Genomic DNA, 14,744 nt, shown 5'->3' on the forward strand with positions numbered 1-14,744 from the left:
CAATCCGTCACGGTGACCATTAAACTACCAGGGGCGGACAGTACAGCATTGTATGCTAGTGAAATATGGACTGTGTGAAAACCGGAGCAGAAGACAATCGAAGCATTTGAGATGTGGTGCTACAGACGAATACTGAAAATTAGGTGGACTGATAAGGTAAGGAATGAGGAAGTTCTACACAGAATCGGAGAGGAAAAGAATATGTGGAAAACAATGATAATGAGAAGGGACAGGGTGATAGGAAAACTGTTAAGACATGAGGGAATGGCTTCAATAGTGCTGAAGGGAGCTGTAGAGGGCAAAAACTGTAGAGGAAGACAGAGAATGGAATACATCCAGAAAATAATTGAGGACGTAGGTTGCAGATGTTACTCTGAGATTAAGAGTATAGCCCAGGAGAGGAATTCGTGGTGAGCCGCATCAAATCTGTCAGATGATTGATGACAAAAAAAAGGGTGCTGGAACTGGGTTTCGTCGTTAATATATTCGGTCCGAAAGTGTTTCAAGAACAGAAGATGCTGTAGGAGATGGATGAGTTGGTATAGGATGCGAATTGGGAAAGGTATGCTGATATGGAAGCCGCAGCTGAGCGCATGTCTTCCGAGAATTTCAAGGGCTTTATAGAATTTGGGGCTCTTATTTTAACTAATTCTTCTATGCATCTGCTATTTTTTTAAACGTATCTATTGAAATAACAGTTTATTCTTTATCATGGAGACCATTTTACATGAAAACGAAAAAAGTTGGCCTTCCCTAGTAGGAGTGTAGTGGTAGGTGAAACACGAAACAAAGACACAGCCAGAAGAGAGAAGTTGTGCAGTGTCTTTGACTTAGCAGCGCGGCGGTAGCGCCGTAGCGCCGGCTGGCGGGCTACGACGTTATTAATACCTGTTTCCGCTTCCTGGCTGCCGCCTCCAGAGCTGGCCCGCCGTATTTCACCAGACGCCGCTGCTGCTACCGCTCGCCGGGTAGCGCCCCTCCCAGGGGCTGCGAGCTGCTCGCTCTACAAAACCATAGAGGCTACACGAAAAAGGTTGTCTGCTCTCAATAAAGTAAACCGCACTCTCAGCTCAGCATTTAGTTTCCTCCAATGTCTGACACGGTAGGTCCCGCATCCGATCCGCTCGTGGCTCAGAAGTCATACAGAAACCTCATGCTGGGTCGTCACAGGAAGACTTACATCCATTTACATATACTTGGAAAGCCATCATGCTGTTTGTGGTGTAGTGAACTCTAAATTTTTTCTCAACGTTCTTCTGACTAGCCAGACGTGGCTTTTCCTGTTCCAGACTCTTCATATCAGAGTAGCGCATACTACCAATGTACTTAATTATTTGTTGGCTACATGCGAATCTCTGTCTATCCCTATCGTTCTTTCCCTCTAAAGCTTGGACTTCTACTATAGAAGACATTCCTATCATCATGTCGCTTCTTCTTTCAATCTTTTCCTCACGTATGTATCCTCATGGATTCTATAGACGCCTCACTTGTTATCATATCAGTTCATCTAATTACCAACATCCTCCTACAGCACCATATCTCAAATACTTCGATTCTCTTCTTTTTGCGATCCAAAAACGTACATCTTCAGATATTACTTCCTCAAATTAACGCCGATATTTTATACCAGTGTATTTCTTTTTGTCATTAATACCATCTTTGTGATAGTATGTTTTTTACGGTCTAGTTGCTTCGTCTGCGATGTCTTACTTTGCTTCGAAAGCAACAGAACTGCTTCACGCCAATTTACTTCGTTGTGCGCAATTATGGTGTGGTGTTAAGCTTATGCTAATCCTTCTACTTCTCCGCTGCTGCTTCTCATTACATGAAGGAAATCATGGTCCATAGTAGGCTGTATTGTTTTTATCCCTTATAATCGATGCTACCGGCCGATTTCGAAGTTTACATTGTCAAGCACCTGAAACGAAACATACCAACATGGGCACACTTTAAAATCAGTACATACATTACAAAAACACAATAACAATCTTGTTATATACGTGACATAAGCTTGTATCTTTACTAAAAAGTGGATAAGCATCACAGGATGCATCACGTAACTGAAATTCCTAATATTATTAGTGAATGAAAGCATGTCAAAATGGCTCTGAGCACTATGGGACTCAACATCTTAGGTCATAAGTCCCCTAGAACTTAGAACTACTTAAACATAACTAACCTAAGGACATCACACACACCCATGCCCGAGGCAGGATTCGAACCTGCGACCGTAGCAGCCTCGCGGTTCCGGACTGCAGCGCCAGAACCGCACGGCCACCGCGGCCGGCAAAGCATGTCATTACAGCTACATGAACACATGGCAATACGCGTAAGCTATAGCCACTTAATATGTAAACTGAGGACTAGAACATTGAGCAACATCTCATTGTAGTTGTCAGTTTACACATTGAGTGGCTATAGCTTACACGTGTTGTTATGTGTTCATCTAGAACAGTGGTCGTCAAACTTCATCTCATAGAAGCACTTGCAACCGACGTCCTCAGTTATTTGCTGGATGTATTCCAGTCACTGTTTTCCTCTACAGTTTTTGCCATCTACAGCTCCCTCTAGTACTGTGGAAGTAATTCCCTGATGTCTTAACAGATGTCCTATCGTCCTGCCCCTTCTCCTTGTCAGTGTTCTCCACATATCCCTTTCCTCTCCGATCCTGCCGAGAACTTCCCCATTTCTTATCAGTCCACCTAATTTTCAACACTATCTTACATCCTTTCTAATCCGAGCACTTCGTTCTTGGTCGTCCACTCTTATTATTCTCTCTTGGTTCATGTACATATTCTGTATTACCCGTCTCTCGCTATAGCTTACCCCTATTTTTCTCAGAATTTCGAACATCTTGCACAATTTTACGCTGTCGAACACTTTTTCCAAGTCGACAAATCCTATAAACGTGTCTTGAGTTTTCTTACGTCTCGTTTCCATTATCAACCACAGCATCAGAATCGCCCCTCTGGTGCCTTTACCTTTCCTAAAGCCAAATTGATCATCATCTAATAATCAATTTTGTTTCCGTTTTTCTGTATATTATTCTTGACAGCAACTCTGATGCATCAGCTGTTAAGCTGATTGTGCGCTAATTCTCGCACTTGTCAGCTCTTACCGTCTTCCGATTTGTGTGGATGATGCTTTTCCGAAAGACAGGTGGTATGTTGCCAAACTCATACATTCTACACACCAACGTAAACAGCCGTTTTGTTGCCCTTCCCTCAATGATTTCAGACGTTCTGATGGATTTTTATCCATCCCTTCTGCCTATTTGATCGTATATCTTCCAAACCCCTTTTAAATACTGATTCTAGTACTGGATCCCCCATCTCTTCTAAATCGATTCCCGTTTCTTCTTCTATCACATCAGACAAGTATTCACCCTTATAGAAGCCTTCAATGTACTCTTTCCACCAATCCGTCTCTCCTCTGCATTTAACAGTGGGATTCCCATTCCACTTACCACCCTTGCCTTTAATTTCACCGAAGTTTGATTTGACTTTCCTATACGCTGGGCCAGTTCTTCCGACAATCTTTTCTTTTTCGATTTCTTCACGTTTTTCATGCAGCCATTTCGTCTTATCTACGCTGCACTTCCTATTTATTTCATTCCTCGGCGACTCGTGTTTCTGTATTCCTGAATTTCCCTGAACATTTTGGTACTTTCTGCTGTGTTCGATCAACTGAAGTATTTCTTCTGCTACCCATGATTTCTTCGCAGTTACCTTCTTTGTACCTATGATTTTCCTTCCAACGTCTGTAATTGCCCTTTTTAGAGATGTCCATTCCTCTTCAACTGTACTGCCTACTGAGCTATTCCTTATTGCTGTATCTATACCCTTAGAGAACTTCAATCGTATCTTGTCATTCCTTAGTACTTCTGTATCTCACTTCTTTGCGTATCGATTCTTCCTGACTAATCTCTTGAACTTCAGCCTACTCTTCATCACTACCACATTGTGATCTGAGTTACATCTCACAATCCGGTACCTGATATCGGAATCTCTGTCTCACCATGATGTAATCTAACTGAAATCTTCCCGTAACACCCGGCCTTTCCAAGTACACTTCCTCCTCTTATGATTCTTGAACAGGGTATTTGCTATTACAAGCTAGAATTTAATAGAGAACTCAGTTATTGTTTCCCTTTTCTCAAAAAAAAAAATGGTTCAAATGGCTCTGAGCACTATGGGACTTAACAGCTGAGGTCATCAGTCCCCTAGAACTTAGAATTACTTAAACCTAACTAAGAACATCACACACATCCATGCCCGAGGCAGGATTCGAACCTGCGACCGTAGTGGTCACGCGCTTCCAGACTGAAGCGCCTAGAACCGATCGGCCACCGCGGCCGGCTCTCCTTTCTCATTCGTTGTCCCAAGCCCACATTCTCCTGTAATCATTTCTTCTACCCCTTCCCCTACAACTCCGTTCCAGAGCCCCTTTACTATTAGATTTACATATCCCTTTATGTAATGTCTTACCCTTTCAGTATCCTCATATACTTTCTCTATATCTTCATCCTCAGCTTGTGACGTCGGCTTGTATACCTGAACTATCGTTGTCGGTGTTGGTTTGCAAAACAATCCTATCCCTGAACTGTTTACAATAAACACTCTCTGACCTACCGTCCATACATAATGAATCCTACTCCCATTATACCATTTTCTGCAGCTGTTGATATTACGCTATACTCATCTGACAAGAAATCATTGCCTTCTTTCGATTTCACTTCACTGATTCCTACTATATCTAGATTGAGCCATTGCATTTCCCCTTCAGACTTTCTAGCTTCCCTACCACGTTCAAGCTTCTAACATCCCACGTTCCGGCTCGTAGAACATTACAGTTTCGTTAGTTATTCAGTCTTTTTCTCATAGTCTCCTCCCCCTTGGCAGTCCCCTCCCAGAGATTCGAATGGGGCACTATTCCGGAATCTTTTGGCAATGGAGAGATCATCATGACACTTCTTCAGTTACAGGCCACATGTCCTGGGGATGCACGTTACGTGTCTTTAATGCAGTGGTTTCCATTGCCTTCTGCATCTTCATGCCGTTGATCATTGCTGGTTGTATCACCTTCAGGGGCAGTTTCCACCCCAAGGACAAAACAGACGCCTGAACCTCTGTCCGCTGCTCCGCCCTCTTTGAGAAGACGGCTGGCAGAATGAGGGTGGCTTCTTATGCCGGAAGTCTTCAGATGCCAATGTTGATTATTAATCAAAATTTAAGCGCTGGCGGATTTTGAACCCGGGACGATCTTTCGATTACTAATCAAAGTCTCTACTTTTAGCCTAGTAAGGGCCAGAAAATTTGACCGCCAACCCCAAGCAGCGAACATTAAAAGTCAGCACCTTTCGGAGCCCTTCGTATCAACCGTTCTCTGTTTCAGTTTGCTGCCACACTCAGTGACCGCAAAGTTTCAACTCCATAATTACCTGACGAAGTGGTGTTGTATGGTCTGTGTGAGCGAATGATTAATTGATCAATAACAGTAATTGTCCTTATATTTAAATGCATTATGCATTACGAGACGCGATCACAAATGTTTAGAAAGACTTTCTCTTCTACTCATTGCGTTATATTACAGCAGCTTTATTTTAATTTCATATTACTTCTACAGCAAACGCTTGAGAAGTGGTCCGGCGGTCCCAAAGTACTTATCGCTACATGTCGGCATCTTTCAAAACTTTATTTCGTTCATCACAACTGATATTTTTTGAATATTTTGTGTTGCCTATTTTCTGTTTCAGATTGTTGCCATAGTCAGTGATCTAACAGTTGTGTTACTATAGTTGTGCTTGAAGTGTTGTTGGTTTTACTATGTGTGGGAATTACATTTATTACTTATAGTGTATTTAAATATGAGATACCATCACAAAAGTTCTACAAGTTTTTTAACTGACACTTGTCTTCTACTCACTACATTGTATTACAATAGCGTTACAAATAATACCGCATTTGAAGATGACCATCTCTGTGATGCGCATTCACGAAAACATGTTACTTCCACCATAGCAGCTGATAGCGCACGCTCATGAGTTGTCGGTAACCGAAGACAATAAAATATTCCACCTCTTACTTTGTCTAAACTCACGATGGCACCATTACTTACCCCTCTGTCCTGGAGACAGACTGCCAACTTTATATAGTTGGAGGTCGAATTCACCAACTCAATTCAAATTAAGCACATCTTAGAATATTACTGTCTCTGTGTTTTTGTTTGCTACTGACCTGAGCAGGAAAACTGCACTTTTAAGGTCTTAACCTTAGTTGACGTTTCTGCATTCTACCGTTATTGCTAGACACATGTTACTAGAAAATACGGCTGAGAATCGCTGCCAAACGATTATTTTCGAGCCGCAGTTTGACGGCAATTCAACTAGACGTGATGACATGCTTTCATTTGCGTGTACTACTGGATGTGGACTATATAAAATGCAGCTTCGAGCGCGGTATAGAAATTTCAGTTACGTACCACATCTTATACGAAGCTTCATGTGACGCTTATCCACGTTAAGTAGAGATACAAGCGTGTATCAAGTCTGTAATAAGATTGTTGTTAATATTATAATATATATATGAAGAACAGATTCCATTGATGACCGTGCAGCTTCTCTAGAATAAATGATAATTAACTGAAACCCTCAGCTGCCGACAGGTGTTGTTGACAAATCTCGATGGGGACAGCTGAAAATGTGTGCCACGACCGGGCCTCGAACCCGGGATCTAGTGCTTACATGGCAGACGCTCTATCCATCTGAGCCACCGAGAACACAGAGGAACAGCACGACTGCAGGGACTTACCCCTTGCACGCTTCCCGTAAGACCCACATTCCCAACTGTCAACATTCTACATACGTAAAGTACCTAATAGACATTAGCCCATCCACTCATTACTCGCGCACACTAAGGTGACGATTCCCATAAGAGTTCGGGCAACCTGTGCGCATTCGCACAGATGAAGGTCAATGGCTGGGTAGCCTTTACCTGTATATATGAAGATACAAAAAAGAAACAAAATTATTTCTCATTATTTTCTCCCTTATCCGGTTTACCCTCCATCCATATGTGTGCTCATTAGAACATTTTATTTAACAGCCTGAAATTCTTCTTACTTTCACTGAGCACAGTTACGTTATAAGCGAATATTATCACTGAAATCCTTTCACCTTGTATTTTAACCCACTCCTGAACTACTTTATTTCCATTACCACTTCTTGGATGTATCATTTGCTCAGTAGGAGCTAAAGGCTATATCCCTATATTATTTTCTTCTTAATACGAGTAAGTATGGTTCAAATGGCTTTGAGCGCTATGGGACATAACATCGGAGGTCATCAGTCCCCTATAACTTAGAACTACTTAAACCTAACTAACCTGAGGACATCACACACATTCATGCCCGAGGCAGGATTCGAACTTGCGACCGTAGCGGGGAGTAATTATAACTGCTTTTCTGAGAGTGTCTGATATATTGCATCATTTCACATTGTCTAAAGCTTTCTGTATGTAGCCAAATCCTATGAACGTGTCGTTATTTTCTTTAAGCCTTGGTATTATTATCAAGTGCAACGACAGAACAGTCTGCCTGGTGGCTTTATCTTTCCTAAAGTCAATCTGATCGTCATATGACATATAATTTCTTTACTTTTGATAAAAGAATCTTTCAGTGGGACTCGACCATCTTTGTCTTAGTAATATACTCTTGTAATACACACAATACACACAGTCGTGATCGTATTTAAGTTGTTTACTTTTATTTTCAACGACAACTTAAATGCATTCACGACAGTATCCACTGAAATAAGTTAGATTTTTGTAAAGGTTTCCTAAAACAACGTTGCGAAAAATATGCTCTTGTCTTGTTCGCAATGTTCTCTTTATTATCGCTCCCGATCACGCGTTTCGCTTTAACGTCATCTTCAGATCAAATCTGTAGTACAGGGAACAAATATAAAAAGGACGGAACGAACTTTCGTATAAACAATGCTCAGAATAATTGTGGTGACGCATAAGTTGATCACATACGTTATGGATACATAGTAACTAGTCAGAGTGGAAACATCGACATCAAAAGACAGTCTGGCTCTCAACGTGCGGCGCATTACAAATCACACGTTTTCGGCCACCAGGCGGCTACAGTGAGCGGTGTGTAGCAAATGTAAGTTCCCTTGCTTTGCTCGGAAAACGCAAGATGCCCCGACACCATGAAGTTGCAAAACAGCGCACACTCTGCTACAGAGTGCAAGATTAAAGCCGTTGATGATATTAAGCTGCCTGTCGAGTCTTTCCTGCCCGCGCCCTCGGTACAAAACCGCGAAAGCTTCGTAAATGAGCAACCGCTTCAAACTAGCGGTTTCCAGGGAAGTTCTGACGATCAAAAATCTCTACGAACCATGATGACATTCACCTTAAGTGAGTCATGGAAATCACGGGGAACCAAAGTCTGGATGCCCTTACGCAGATTTCACCCACCGACGCCCGAATATGAATCCATAGCCTTTTACTTCTCCACGGACTGGTAATCCCGCTGCTGAAGCCTGCAAGACTCGAGTGACTGTTATGTAAACAAATGATCAGTCGAACAGCAAGCGCCGTTTAGCAGATATTAGCCACCAAATGTTTTACCAATTTTATTATATTTATAAAAAAATCATCTCTTCAGCATTTGAGAAAAGAAATTTTTGATGTTTTGTCTTATGTTTCTCATTTTGAAAAGTTTAGCACACATGATGCAATGAACTGTTTAGCACACTTTTTATCACTTACAACCACTGGTAGACGGCGGTAATCAATAGATTGTATTTTGACCCTGCCATATATTATATATCATGTTTTTGATACTTAATTCACATCTCAAGATGGTAGTCTCATACGGTCAAAATCGGTAATCTAGAAACATGTATGTAATTATTTCACACAAGCAATATTGCTTTAATTAATTATTCATTCGTATTTGTATTAAAAAATAAATTTGTAACCAATATGTAACCGCATGAATGTGTATTATGAATGTAAAATGAGCCATTCCACATCATTACGATTAACTGTATATATGATCTGTGGAACACAAAACTAAAAACCTAATTAACAGCACCACAGTGGTGCCCTGATCTTATTCACAATAAAACAGCTGTAAATGAACGAAGAATGCATCAAAGCTGCGCAGGTTGCTTACCTAAGGTGCCCGCGTGTGATTCGCGGCCGCGTCGGAGATTTTCTCTGCTCGAGAACTGTGTGTTGTCCTTACATTCGTATTTTCATAGCTGTTATTCCAATATTGAGATGGCTATACGAGCACATCCCGAAATCCAGTTAAAACAATGATACGCATCAAATGGTTCAAATGGCTCTGAGCACTATGGGACTTAACAGCTGTGGTCATCAGTCCCCTAGAACTTAGAACTACTTAAACCTAACTAACCTAAGGACATCACACACATCCATGCCCGAGGCAGGATTCGAACCTGCGACCGTAGGAGTCGCGCGGTTCCGGACTGCGCGCCTAGAACCGCGAGACCACCGTGGCCGGCCAATGATACGCATCAAATGATGTAACTGTCGTAGTAGAATTCGACACATATTGACAAAGGAATTTTGGCTGGCGATGATTCTGTGGCTGCCTTATCGAGGAATTATCGATTCATGTCTGCCTTAATGATACGAAGCATATCACACCAGACAGACATCACTACCAAAATGAAATAAAGTTTACTCTGATGGTTCCAGACATTAAGACCACCGGCTTAATAGTGTGTAGGTCCACTTTCGGCACGCAAAACAGTAGCGATTTTGCGTGGCAAGGATTCGAAAAATCCTTGGTATGTTTCCAGGAGTATGTAGTACCAGATGTCTACGCACAAGTCACATACATAACGGGCAGATAGTTTGTGGCATCGGAGTTGGCACCCTATACTATTACGGACACGCTCATAAAAGACAATGTAAAATGGTGCCAGATGTACAAAATTATGAGGAAAATAGAGGTAAGCTACAGGAAATGACGGGTTACAGGTAAAAACGAGTATATACGGACAACAAAGAGGAGCAATAAGACTGGAAGAACAAGAACGAAGTGCAGGAATTAAAAAGAAATGCCACTTAATGCTTTGGCCCTACTGTTAATTCTAGACAGCGAAGAAGCAATAATGGAAATAAAAGAAAGGTTCGAGAATGGAACTAATATTCAAGGTGAAAAAATATCAATGATAAGATTCCCTGACGACATTGCTATCCTCAGTGAAAGTGCAGAAGAATTACAGGATATTTTGAATGGAACGAATAGTCTAATGAGTACAGAATATTGATTGAGAGAAAATCGAAGAAACATGAAAGCAATGACAAGCATCGGAAATAAGAACAACGAGAAATTCAACATAGAACTGGGAGCCTTAAGTAGATAAAGATAAGGAATTCTGCCACCTACGCAGCAAAATAGCCCATGATGGATGGAGTAAAGACGACGTAGGAAGTAGACAAGCACTAGTCAGAAGTGCATTCCTGGCCAAGAGAAGTCTACTACTATTAAACATAGGCCTTAATTTGAGGCAGAAATTTCTGAGAATTTACGTTTGGAACACAGTATTCTGTGAAAGCGATACATGGACTGTGGTAAAACGTGAGTAGAAGAGAATAGAAACATTTGAGATGTGGTGCTACGGAAGAATGTTGAAACTCAGGTGGACTTACAAGGTAAAATCGGCGAGGAAAGGAATATGTGGAAAACAGTGAAAGAAGAAGGGACAGCCGTCCGTGGTGGCCGAGCGGTTCTAGGCGCTACAGTCTGGAACCGAGCGACCGCTACGGTCGCAGGTTCGAATCCTGCCTCGAGCATGGATGTGTGTGATGTCCTTAGGTTAGTTAGGTTTAAGTAGTTCTAAGTTCTAGGGGACTGATGACCTCAGAAGTTAAGTCACATAGTGCTCAGAGCCATTTGAACCATTTTTGAAGAAGGGACAAGATGATAGGACGTGTGTTAAGACATCAGCGAATAACTTCCGTGGTACCACGGTATCACTGGCAAGAATTGTTGTGTGTACTACATTTTTCGACATCTCCTGAGGCGTTCCCATGGCAACTAATATTGTATCTATTTGATCTCACTGTCTGTAGAGGAAGTCACAGATTGGGATACACGAAGCAAATACTGAGGATTCAAAAAAAAAAGATGTGCGGCAGTGAGATCAAATCAGGCGAATTTCGGGCCAAGACATCAACTTGAGTTCATGTTTGCTTAGGTGTCATTACCGTCGGGGAAGATATCAAGAGTGAAGGGATATAGTTGATGCACAACAATGTTCACATAGACCACAGCAGTCATGGTGCCTTCGGTTACTATTACAGGTCCTATAGAAGCCACGGTGAATATCCCTATAGCGTGATACTACACCCATCAGCCTACATACGTGGCGCTGTGCATGTTTGTTGTAGGCGTTCGCTTGAATGACAGAGTATCCAAACACATCGACTTCATGTAACAACACATGATTCATCCGACGAGGTGAAACTTTACCATTGATCCACCGTACAATTTGGATGATGTCATGCACACCGCAATTGAAATAGATGATTTAGTTGGGTTAACATGGGAACACGTAGTGCCGTCTGCTGCGGAACAACATGTTCAGCAACGTGCGCTGAACAGTGTATTCTGAAACACTTATTTCTACACCAGCATTCTATTCTGTGGTCAAACCTGCCACACGTCGGCGCCTTTCCAGCTTTATAGATGGGCAGGTCTCTGGCCTCCACATGTTGTGACGAGGCATGAAAGTCCAATACCTTGCTGCTCACAATCCTTCAACCACTTTCCATGGGTGCTCACGACTGTAGCACTCGAACAGCCGATTGGATTTGCGATTTCCGAGTCGTCAGTTCCTAGACGCAGGATCATAGCAGTCTACCCTTTGGCAAAGTTGCTTGCGTCAGTAGATATCCTGTTTTCGTACCGCGTCGTCTTTAGAGTGATATCCCATTCGTCTCTGTTTCGCTTACATATTTTCCATAATGTATCACCGCTCAGAGCAGTAGCCATTTTTATGATTAATCCGCATAACTATACTGAATCAGTTTATTTTATTGTGAAAACAAATACAAGGCAAGTACATAATTTTGATGTGAAATAGAGCAGTGTATTTTCGGGCACAGATAAGCGTATCGTGTTTTAATACACCGAAATAGTTTTTTTTTAATTTAGTCATTTTCCATGGTAATTACGATTAAGGAGAAGAATGGAAAACACAAACACTTGCATGGAAACTTTGACAGGGCTAAAGTTTTGTTCTGCACTAAATTAGGTTTACTGTATTTTTAAAATAGATTTCATGATCATATTAACTGTGTGACTCCCTGATTCCCCTGGCATATCCCACACACACACACACACACACACACACACACACACACACACACACGTAGGCTTGCATAGTCTTAGATTCTCTGGACTAAGGCAATCACGAGTTTTTAACATGGCACCAAAAACAGCAGCAGAGGGGAGGAACTGTTATGGAATGCTAAATGATGTAAGGAATAATGTATATTATCATGTACAGGAAACTGATTCGTATTTGAATTACCGACAAGAACTGTTGTGTGTACTATATTTGTCGGTATTTCCTGTCATGTTTCGATGGCAATGAATACTGTATCGCACTTTCTTACATATTGCAACTGCATTTGAATATCAATAAACGCTATATGTAAATGCCCAGAACACTCTCATTCGGAAATATAATTTCAGTCAACTAGCTTTAGGAAGGAGTCCAGTTATTGGATGTGACTTTCATCGTATATGAGTGAAAGAATAAATAAAAATTATAGTTCCATAACAGCCAACATCTTTTTCCGCTGATACCAAATTGCCTCAGCCAACAAATAAGAGATTTCCAACTACTTCAACCTGCATTTGATTATACGGGGAATCGCTGAAATAAGTTTAATAATTTTCTCGCGTTTTTTTAGAACCATAACTGATACGATGGTTTTCAAACTTATGACCTTAGACGAGGCTGTTCCAGCTCGTGGGCTCCGTTGTGAGCCGCGGAGCGCTCCCTGCTCCAGGGAGCCGTGTCGCTCGCTGTGGCCAGTCAAGTGGGCCGGCACGCCGGTACGTGGCTCGGCTGGCTGTGGCAGGCGGCAAGGCAAGCGTTTTGATGTGCCAGCTGCGTCTTACAAGATCGACAACCTCATACTCTTAGCTGCTAAGACGTAGTGACATGCTACACCAGGAAATACGATGTTCAGTAAATAAATAAGAAACAACTGTTTTACAAGAAATTGCATACTAAATTTATGGGGCCTCTGTAGCTTGTCATTTTCTTTTCATTATAAGATCGGAAATATCAGGCGTCAAAGTGTTCGCAGCGTTAATGCGGAGGATGGCCTTCATTGTTGCATCCTGAAAAACGATCGTTCCTTACTTTTTACTCTTTTCATTGCTGAGAAAAGCTGCTCACAACAATATGTAGATCCAAACATGCATATGATCTGAGCGGCGTTGTTGTGAAGCTTGGGAAATGTTTTTTGCTGTAATGAACGATACCATCGTGACAAATCCAACGTGTTGTAGTACCTCTCTTCCAACAAAGTTGAATTTAATAAATCAATAATGTCCAATTGAAGTGACGATGACAAGTCATCGGGGGAAACTGAAAAAGGAGTGCTGAACACCCTATGTTCCATTTTCAAACTAGTGAGGCCTCGGAATCGTGTTTCAAACGATGTGATGAGCTGCTTTAACTTTGCTTGGTAGTACCTTCAGGTGGTTTTAAAGAAGCGAGACGATTGAAGAACGTTAAATGTCCATTGCTCATCTGCCTCTCAAATAAACGTAACTTTTCCATGAACGCTTCGATCTGGTCGTGCATGTCAACGATTAGCTGCCCTTTGCCCTGCAATGACAGATTTAAATTATTTAGATGCATAGTTATGTCAGATAGGAACGCCAGGTCTGATATACATTTTATATCTTTCAGACAACACATTTCTTCCCCTTTCTTTTCGAGAAAATGGGATATTTCCTCACGAATGGCAAAGAAAACGTCAAGCACTTTTCCCCGACTCAGCCAACGAACTGTACTGTGGTAAGTTATAGCCCCATACTCCGCTTCCATATCTTTCAGGAATCCTTTGAGTTGGCGATGATTCATACCGTGACGCCGCACAAAATTCACACACTTCACGACATCTTTCATTACGCCACCTAGCTCTACTGTTTCAGCACACAGTGCCTCTTGGTGAATAAAACAATGAAGACTCAAGATGTCTTTCTCGAATTCGGCCCTGAGTTTATTTTTCAAACCAGAAACAAAACCTTGGTGACGCCCGATCATTTGTGGTGCACCGTCTGTCGCTACAGAATGGAGCTTATCCCATGGCAAATTCATATTGTCCACTGATTCACAAACAGCCTCAAAAATGTCACGTCCTGTTGCGGTGTAATCGAGTGGTACCACATCCAAGAGTTCTTCAGTTACTTGCATCTCCATGTCGACACCACGCACAAGGACTGCAAGCTGAGCACAGTCCGATATGTCGGTGCTTCCGTCAAGCGCTAGCGAAAATGCAACAAAGCTCCGCCTTTTTCCTGAGCTGTGTCTCTAAATCCGCTGCCATGTCCAGAATTCGACGAGACATTGTTTGTTTCGACAAGCAAACCCCTTCAATTGCCTGCACCTCCCTTGGAAACATACATTCTGCAACTGCTACCATACACGATTTTACGAATGGTCCCACCGAAAA

Source organism: Schistocerca americana, chromosome 7 (assembly GCF_021461395.2).
Source record: "Schistocerca americana isolate TAMUIC-IGC-003095 chromosome 7, iqSchAmer2.1, whole genome shotgun sequence".
In the NCBI taxonomy this organism is placed as follows: domain Eukaryota; kingdom Metazoa; phylum Arthropoda; class Insecta; order Orthoptera; family Acrididae; genus Schistocerca; species Schistocerca americana.